This window comes from Lactuca virosa, chromosome 3 (assembly GCF_052849685.1).
Source record: "Lactuca virosa cultivar CGN04683 chromosome 3, Lactuca_virosa_CGN04683_v6, whole genome shotgun sequence".
Classification (NCBI taxonomy): domain Eukaryota; kingdom Viridiplantae; phylum Streptophyta; class Magnoliopsida; order Asterales; family Asteraceae; genus Lactuca; species Lactuca virosa.
Window position 1 is genome coordinate 317,241,119 of NC_136428.1, and position 10,440 is coordinate 317,251,558.

The following is a 10,440-nucleotide window of genomic DNA, read 5'->3' on the forward strand; positions in this document are numbered from 1 at the left end:
ATTTCAACGTGGCATCACAACATTGCATCTAATTTTTCAAAAACTTCTAGAGTTGGAATATGATATCTTATGCCTGTATAAGTATGCAAAAAGAATTATTCAACGGTAAAGAATAGTATTTCTACATCGACTATTAACTTTGGCGGGAGTTTAATTAAGTAGCTAGGCCAGATTAGAAGGTTTACATTCGCTTTGTTTATAAATTGCATGTCTCACACCATGCATTCCATATCACAAAAATGGCAATTACCTATTCTTTCAACTTCCAATCTTTCATTTTTCCTCTCCTCCTTGTGTTGCTCACTACCCATTCCTCAGCAACATCAACTTCCATTACAGATCGCTTCACCCAATGTCTAAACAACCAATCCGACCCTGCTTTTCCGATCAGTGGACAACTTTACACACCCGGTCACTCTTCATTTCCATCAGTCTTGCAAGCTTACATCCGTAATCTTCGATTCATTGAATCCACGACTCCCAAGCCCATCTTAATCATCACCGCCTTACACCCTTCACACATTCAAGCAGCTGTTGTGTGCGCCAAAACACACCGCCTGCTAATGAAAACCAGAAGCGGAGGCCATGATTATGAGGGGCTTTCCTATGTGACCAATTCGAACCAACCCTTTTTCGTTGTTGATATGTTCAACTTACGCTCCATAAACGTGAGTATTGAAGATGAAACTGCATGGGTCCAAGCTGGTGCGACTCTTGGTGAAGTCTACTACGGAATAGCCGAGAAAAGCAACAGCCATGCTTTTCCGGCTGGCGTTTGCCCTACTGTTGGAGTTGGTGGCCATTTTAGTGGTGGTGGTTATGGTAACTTGATGAGAAAATATGGCCTTTCTGTTGACAATATTGTTGATGCTCAGTTAATCGATGTGAATGGCAAACTTCTGAATCGGAAATCCATGGGTGAAGATCTTTTTTGGGCCATCACAGGTGGTGGTGGTGTCAGCTTTGGTGTGATTGTAGCTTACAAGATCAAACTGGTTCGTGTTCCTACCACTGTGACCGTTTTTAACGTACAAAGAACCTCCGAGCAGAACCTAAGCACCATAGCCCACCGATGGATACAAGTTGCTCATAAGCTCGATAATAACCTTTTCCTTCGAATGACCTTCAACGTGATAAACAACTCAAATGGCGAAAAGACGATACTTGGTTTGTTTCCAACACTGTACCTCGGAAACTCTACACCTCTTGTTACCCTCCTGAACAAGGATTTCCCAGAATTAGGGGTACAAATTTCACACTGTATTGAAATGAGTTGGATCGAGTCTGTTCTTTTCTACACAAACTTCTCCATTGGTACTCCGACCACTGCTCTTCTAAACCCATTCAAGATCAAATCTGATTATGTAAAAAACCCTATTTCCAAAAAGGGATTCGAATCCATATTCGAAAAGATGAAAAAACTCGAAAACCAAATGTTAGGTTTCAGCCCTTAAGGTGGACGAATGAGCGAAATTTCCGAATTTGCAAAGCCTTTTCCCCATCGATCAGGGAACATAGCGAAGATCCAATACGTAGTAAACTGGGATGAACTTGGCGTTGAAGCAGCGAATCGGTACTTGAACCTCACAAGGGTGATGTATGATTACATGACTCCGTTTGTTTCTAAGAACCCCAGGGAAGCATTTCTGAACTACAGGGATTTGGACATTGGTTTCAACGGCCATGGTAAGAATGCTTACGTTGAAGGAATGGTTTATGGGCACAAGTATTTCAAGGAGACGAATTACAAGAGGCTAACGATGGTGAAGACGAGGGTTGATCCTACAAATTTCTTTAGGAATGAGCAAAGTATCCCAACTCTGTCATCTTGATGGAAGTAAATTGACGTGTGCAAGTCAATAAGAATATGGCTTTTTCAAGGTTATGACATCCAGATTCAGATGAGATTGATATAATTTTGACTTGTATTTCATACAAACAAAATTATATTATATTTTTCTGAAATTCGATTTTCCGTCTTTGAAAAAACATACGAACATTGATGTTGATTTTTTTAAGCATTATATATCTTGAACATTTTGAATGATGAATAAACTAATGAGTTCCTTGGTTTTTTTATAAGTTTGTAATAGTATGTGTTTAATCAAGATAAATACTCATACTTACACTACTAGAGAAATAAATTTACCTACGAGACGGAAATAATTCCATGGGAGATTACCGACGGAATTGCCCTAATTTAGTGACGGAAAAAACACTTAAACCTTTAAGTTCACATGCAATCTAGAAATGATCTATGTTTTCTCTATTGATAGCAATAATCTGTGAACATCAAGAAACTCTAGAGAGAGGTTATGAAAATCGAAATTAACATAAAGATTAAGGTTATATACCTTTTGATTATTATATATAGCAAATAATCAAATCAAATCCTTTTGAAGTTCCTTGGAAAGCAAGCACCAAAAAAATCATGCCTCTAATGGCTCACACCCAAAATATCAAAACCCTAGAATGGGGAGGAGTGAGGAGATATGAAGAGAATTTCGTTCTTATGCCTTTAGTTAATGTGTTGAATGAAAATTGCAAGCCAATGGGTCCTATTTATAGTTTAAGTAACTTCCAGGCAAAACAAAATTTGAATTAATTAAATAATAGATTTAATCCTAATTTAAATTAATTTCTTTTATTCAACCAGGAGGCTTCCAGAAACCCTAGGAAACCCTCCAAAATCGTCCATACCATGGAGGGTCTATACCATGGAGGGTTCTAGAATTGCTTTTTTTGTTCAACTATTGAACAATTACAATTCATCCTTGCACATTTAATTAATTTCAATTAATCTCAAATTAATTATAGATTAATTCTGATTAATAATTAAAAAATTGTAATTGATTTCACATTAATTTATTAATCATATAAATTAACAAATCAATCATTTAACAATTGATCTCATATTAATTTATTAATCACATAATAAATTAACAAATCAAATGTCTATTTCTGATTAATACATTAATCACATAATATATTAACAGATCATTTGTACATAATTTCCAATTAGTTTATTAATCATATTATAATCTAATAAATTATACTTCTATATCCTAATATTATTTCTAGCTATTTCTAGTCATGATGGCAACCCAAAAAGAACTTTGCTTCTAATTCAAAAATATACCAATTTAGTTACTGGCTTAGACACCTTATTTCAACAGTCTTCCACTTGGATAAGTCTGTAACTACAAGTGCAAATATAGACCTTGAACTAAACATCAAAGAGTGCTTTCCAAAGTCACTGCCGAACTCTGATTCAAAACAAATGTTGGCCCTAAGATAAGTGATTAACTATTCCTTCGTTCTACAAGATATCGTATGAACTGAGTCATGGATTCAATGATCAACCTCATGTTCTTTTATTATGTTTCCCGATTTCTCGATTTATGATTAGTTTAGACTACAAAATTGAACACATCAATTTAGTCCGAACTAGGCGCCTGGTTTTTCATAGACTAACTCAAATCACTGAGTGGCGCACAAATATCACTTTTCGTTATTCAGGCAAAAAAATGAATTACGTTGACTAATATAGTCATAAAATTTACATATCAAATCACTCATGGAATAACTGTCTATAACATCCAGTTATGAGATGCGTTTGAGCAAACCATTACACAAATGATCTGTAAATTATGAAATATATATCCGCGCTTTAAGAATAGAAGTATTATCGTCTTAGAATTACTTGTGATTGAATCCATGAAGTAATCTCTAAGCGTGGGTTTGTTCAATACTTAAAATCTCTATTTTCAAAGTACCATGAATATTGTAGCAATTTCAATTTCAATGTCTTAACCTCAATCGACAATCTACAATCAATTCATGACAATCTTAATTCACTACTTACTTCCAAAAGTATAAACGGCTGTGGAAATTTGAATAATATTAAAATTACCGATGGAAGTAAAACATGGAAAGTGAAACACAATAATAAATTAATTAACTATGGTATCATACTCATTGATCATAAATAAATCCTTATTATTTAATCACCATAACAAGTACAAATTTATTCATAATATATTGTTTCGTGTAATCAACTAACAACTTGAATTAGATAAAATTAGTCATGCCATGTTATGAATATGCATACTATTCCTCTCGATGGTCCATCCTTTGTGAATAGATCGATTGGATATTACTCCAATGATGATCATTTCACAATTCAAATTCTTATCGATATCTAAGATGTAATGGAATTTCATCTTTACATGCATTGTCTTTCTGTGATGCCAAGGTTGTTAATTCGTAGAGACTGGACGTTCGACATTAGATAATGTTCTACTGGAACTTGTTACTAGAAACAAGTTCATGGTTATGAAGTCTCATATTCAATATACACTCCTTGAACACTTCTTTTGCATTAAAGTTTCCAACTCACATGTAGATTTTGCAAACACGCCCCATTTTGGAAACATTTCCATATTCCCATATGACCATCAATTCAGACCAAGAATCATCTCAATCCAAAACGTGTCACTATGGTCCTTCTAAATAATGTCATACTTCTGATTGTCCACACGCAACCAATCTTCGGTAAAGCCTCAGAATGTTCTTTACAATTTGTTTAATACCTGTAGTCACATGACATTCTAATCCTTTTCACACAATTCTAAAAGCATTTGCAAAATAGAATAATCGAATATTATAACTGTACAATCTAAACCATTAGATTTGTAACAAAGTATGAGTGCCATCTCCCTTAAGTCCACTATAGTGAAACATTTTCTAAACTATGATGCAATTTGCTAACACATAGACATTTTTTCCTACGAACAGTATTGTCAACATGTAATACCATTAGATTTGTAACAAAGTATGAGTGCCCTCTCCCTTAAGTCCACTATAGAGAAACATTTTCAAAACTATGCAATTTGCTAAAACATAGACATTGTTTCCTACAAACATTATTGTTAACATGTAATACCAGCATAACATTTATGCTCCCACTAGCTTTGACAAGTACTCAGAAATCAACTGGACTTCTAAAAATCAATATCATTTGACATTCTCATGGAAGTGCATATTCCTATTTCACAATGCTTCTTCAAGCCTCTAATTCGGCTTCTTAAGTTTATGCAATTTATGCGGATAGTGTATGTGTTCAAACCTTTTCAAGACGTGATAAACATATATCCTTAAAGTTTAAACAATTCCTTGCCATTCCTCACAATTTGAAATATTAAGAGGGATGTCGTAATCATATTGTGAATTTGAGAATGCAATTAATACAACCGATATCTGTATTGATCTTTATTAGATACTTAAAATCTACTAGTGAAAGTATTTACTCATAACCATTTTCATGAATTAGAGTGAAACCTTTCTGTCACCTAGATTCGAAGGTGCATACATTCCCATCGATGTAGAACTCTCATTTCCAACCTACAGTCATAAGAAAAGTTTTAAGGCAAACCAAAATCACATATAGTTCTCCTTTATGGACTGAACTTCGCTTAATCTAAATTTATTGCTTGATGGAAACTCAAAAGGCCCACCAGTGCTTCCATGTTGTCAGCAGCTCACCCATGTTGATTAGTGTACTTTCAGTAACCAACGTGCTTATCCTTTTGTAGTTAAATGAAGAACATATAACTCATAGACATTGGCCACTCAACTGGAAGTTAACATAAATTAGAATGTGTCAATAAACACAACAGGTTATCAACCTCAGGTCACTTGCTAGTGATAACTAAAAGGATCATTGTCAGTTGACTCTTGAAAATCTCAAGATCAATACGAATCCCACTGACTTCTTGACATATAAGTTTTATCTCAAAATCATTCATTGACGAGCTAAAACCAATTTTCAAAAGTTTGTATGAATTTCCAAAAAGAAAACACTTCATAGAATAAGTCTCAATTTATCTTTTGTTTTCGATCAAAGAAACATCACAACTCCAATTCTAAATGTGCTAGAGTAAGAAAACATTATTACTCCACATATTACGAAGTGTTATCATCCCTCTTAATTTGAAATGAGTTTCAAGATACGATTCATAGTTACTAGAGCATCGCTCTAAAACTTGATTGGGAACAAAGTATGACTCATCTTTTAATCGAACCATTTCTGACAATGTTAGATTCCTCTTCTTAGTCATAAAATTACACTAAGATGTCCTTGGAGGATTAATTGTGATACAACTCCATGATTACTAAGATGATCATAAAACATGATACTAAAAAACCCTCCTTTCTTTTCATATTGGAGAATCTTTTATCTTTCTGCCTAATAGATTTTCCATTCATTCTGCTACTCATGAACTTTTCAAAAGTATTAGAATTATGTTTATCTTATAAATAAAACCATATTTTCTGAAATATCAATAAATCATGACGAATAGATTTATTGTCCCTTGTGTGGATCTGAAGAGTGCATATCAACACGTACTAGATCCAATAGTCTTTCACTTGCCTTACATAAACATGTGAACAATGGTTTAGGTCATAATTTTCCAATGAACAAGATTCTAATATATAATACAATTCGAATTGTACAATTCCAAATATCTATTTAGTTGGTGATGAGATTTCTTTCCACTTGGTTAAATATGACAATAACATAAGTGATATCATAAGAATCAAATCCTCAATTAATATTGCTATTATTAGAAACATAACCAACACTTTCATTAATGTCATTTCAAGGAAATAAGATAAGCAAACTACGTATACCAAAACATCGCTTTTATTTGAAATAAATGAAAATTTTGGAATTTCTCCTTACAATGCATGAAATGAAAAGTATATTTCTAAACATCTTCAAAAATATTAATAGCAATCTATTAAATTTTCCTAATTCCCTATAAGTAGCTCCAAATTCTGACCATTGAACCGTGTGACAAAAGTCCATTTTCCACAATCAGGTTTAGCTCACTAAGCTTAAGCTTCCTTCTTTCTTTTAGATCCTGCAATACCATAAAAATGTGATCATTCCAATAGGTACTAAGATTCTAAGAATATGAACTTATGGATTTAGATAATGGATGTACCTGAAGTAGAGTCACACGACTTGACTTTACTATCTTTAAGATCTTTCAGGTAGTTTGGGTAGCTTCGCTTCCAATGTCCCTTCAGTTGGTAGTAGAAACAAATGGACTCATTGAGGTCAACATGTGGAATGATCTCAGAACGATCCTTTTTCTTTACCATACGATCAGACGATTTGACCTTGGTTGATCCCTTTCAATTGGGAAGAGAAATCTTTTCTAGATCACTAACGTTACCATTGTCAATGTCCATGAAATTATTGGAATTGGACCCTATAAGAATTTCTGCTTTTGTTGTGTTCTTAAGCATTTCTGCTTCAGCAACCATCAACATATAGGTGAGATCAATTATGGTCACATCAAAATTCCTCATATGAAAATTCTTAATGAACTGACCATATGTCTCAAGAAGAGAAACAAGAACCAAATCATTAGCTTGTTCCTTTGGGAATACGACACCCATCCTTTCCAACTTGTCAATGTACGATTTCATTTTTAGAACGTGCACACACACAAAATTTCCATCTTCATGATTACATACCAAAGGGCTTGAGTTGTTTCATATCTTTCAACTTGTGATGTTGAGAGAGTCACTGAAGGAGGATGTGGAAGAGTTAAAGAAGGACGATGTCCAATTCCACCATTAGCCAAATAAGGGAAGACATTTTCACCTTGATCAGAATGTGGAAGGCCATCTCTAGATGACTGAGGAAAAATATTTCCCAAAGAACGAGGAAGACCATCATTGTTATGATTTGACATCTAATATTGGGAGAAGAGAGAATTCAAGTTAGTTGATTTTAATCCTTAATTATTAACCCAAAATTTAAATTAAGGCTAGCATCCATATTTTTTATTCGAACTTTGAAGAGGGATGTCGTAATCAAATTCGAATCTATTTTAGGTAGGTAGAACATTTCATCGATTTCAATCACATGAAACTCCTAGATCTTTTGAGATTCATTGAATCTTATCAATGGCATGTTTAATATTGATTATGCTCTTACCGATTGTGACTGGGATGCCGAGGATCACAATTAAGATGTGAATCACCATGCAAACCCGCCCAAACACCCTCGATCGATTTATAATCTCTCATTGAAGTTCCGGTTAACCATACACACTCCACCAATAATTATAAACACGATTTGTTTCATCATTTCATCTTTATACTCCCGAATTAGTGTGTCGGTAAACCACACATGCTCCACTAATGACTCATATAGGAATGATGTGCGTTTTCATGAATTAGCATACACTTCACATTTTTCCTAAAGTAACTAGAGTTGGGACTTATAAAAAATGTTCTAGTAATTTAATAGCATTATACTTTTAAGTGGTTGTCCAATCAATTCCGTTCGGCTAATGACCATCCACCATACATGATGAATTGTAGAATTAAGTATTAATCAAAATCAGAGTAAAACGAATGCAGATTGAACAAACGATGTAAATAAGATCTGGTTTCTGCTCATTTATGCTTTCAACATTTACAGAGAAAAAATAGACAGGTTCTGTAAAGGACTCTTATCTAACTCTAGTAAAGTTCCATATTTATAGGAACAGTGAAAGCATACAAAAAATACTAAGGCATTGACACTTAAGCTTCGTACGAAATACACCTTAGTAAATAAACTTAACAAACATACGAAGGGTCCAAAAGACTTCGACATATTACAACTAAATTCGACCCTTACAATCTCCCCCTTTGTAATAATGTCGACCTTCGTCAGTTCAAGAGTATATGTATAGCATACAGCATAACCCTTCGAATCTCAGTGTACCATGAGATAATCTTCTTCAGCTCCTTCTTATCTCCTTCGTTATTCTTCTTGCAGCTATTCATACGAACAATGAAATTCGTATATTGGGATGTTGTGTATCTTTCCACTTCGGAAGCTTGAAATAGGAATCTTTTTGCTTTCCCATTTTTATCCTTCCCAGCAAATACCAAACCAAATGGCTTCAAACAAATTTCTCCGTCTGCATACTTCTTCAACTCAGGTTGAGTTAAAGGAAGTTCCATTGGCACTTTTACTGTCAATCCCTTTGCAGTAGCTAACTCAACATCTGTAAGTGCTAAACACTCATAATAATTGTCAATAAAAATCTTGATGTGAGCCAGCCCAAGTCGAAAAACTTCAGGATCAGTTTCTCGAAGATATGAAGCATCTTTATCCTTTAACAATAATGCAACTTGTATCAGATCATACAAGTTCATCAAAGGAAAATCTGCCACTGAGAAATCACAAACTTGCCCATTTGCCCTCGAAACAATGAAGCGAAGATTCTGCATCATATTTTCGAATAACACATCCCTATTTATACTTATCACCTTCTTTATCTTCACTAGTGACCAAATCTCCTCTGGAAGCTTTCCAAGTATAGCATGAAATCTGATCTTCATGTATGTGTACTCATCATCATTGTCAAACTTCTCAGCTATTTTGTACTGAGCCATAATAAACATCATCTCATTAATGGGAAAATCCAATTGACTCATGTCTGTGTTGAGAACAATATAGTTCTGCTTCGGCTTCTTTTCAAAAGCATACATATTATTATATGCAACTTTCGACTCTATCATTTCATAGTTGTAATGCTTTGAAGGATCATCCTTGTTTATTCCAGGTGGATCGTTCGCACGAAGTCGCATTATGCTTTGCACAGTTCGTAGCTTTTCATCCTCAGCCTCTGCTTCAGCTTTCTTTTCCTCCTTTGACTTTTCGACCATAATCGTTTTGCCTTTGTCTTTAACGGAGGAATTATCCACAACTTCCTTAGGCTTCGAACTGCTGCCACCTTCCCCAATCACAATTCCTTTGGAAATTGGTCTTGAAATTGGCTTCGTTGAAATTGGCATTGTTGTCACAACAGTCGAAGTAACTGGTCCAGCTGTTGACATGATTGGTTTTGTTATTGGAATATTCGAAGAAAACACCGTTCCAACAACCTTTGCATCTGCATGCAAATCTTCACCACCAGCCTTTGTACCACCAACATTCTTCTCTCCCCCTTGCACCCCTGTGAAAACAGGTGGGGCATTCGTTGGAAGAAGGCTCAAAATGTGAGAAAGAGGAGCGAATTGTTTGTGTAAAATGGCTTCAAAATGAACGAACTTATGAGACAAAAATTCCGGAGTAATCAATGAAGATGAAACTAATTTAACAGTTGAATCTTTTAACTCCTTCAGCAGCTTGAGCACTTCCATAAAATTTTGATTTTCCGTTGTAGAAAGTTGAGTAAGTTGAGGACTCAAATCTTCGTATAACTTGACATATTTGGTAACAGCATCACAAATAATGTCAACTTTTTGATTGATCGAAGCATAATCCCTTTGCACAATTGTAATATCCTTTTGCATATCTTGACGAAGCTCCTGAATTTGCAAATTCACATCCTCCCTAACTTTCTTTACATCCTGAACGAATAA

At 34.6% G+C, this 10,440-nt stretch overlaps 1 pseudogene; it reads left to right on the forward strand.

The window, feature by feature from the left end:
• Window positions 1-239: 239 nt before the first annotated feature.
• Window positions 240-1,832, forward strand: LOC145163041 (berberine bridge enzyme-like 8 pseudogene; annotated as a pseudogene).
• Window positions 1,833-10,440: the final 8,608 nt, after the last annotated feature.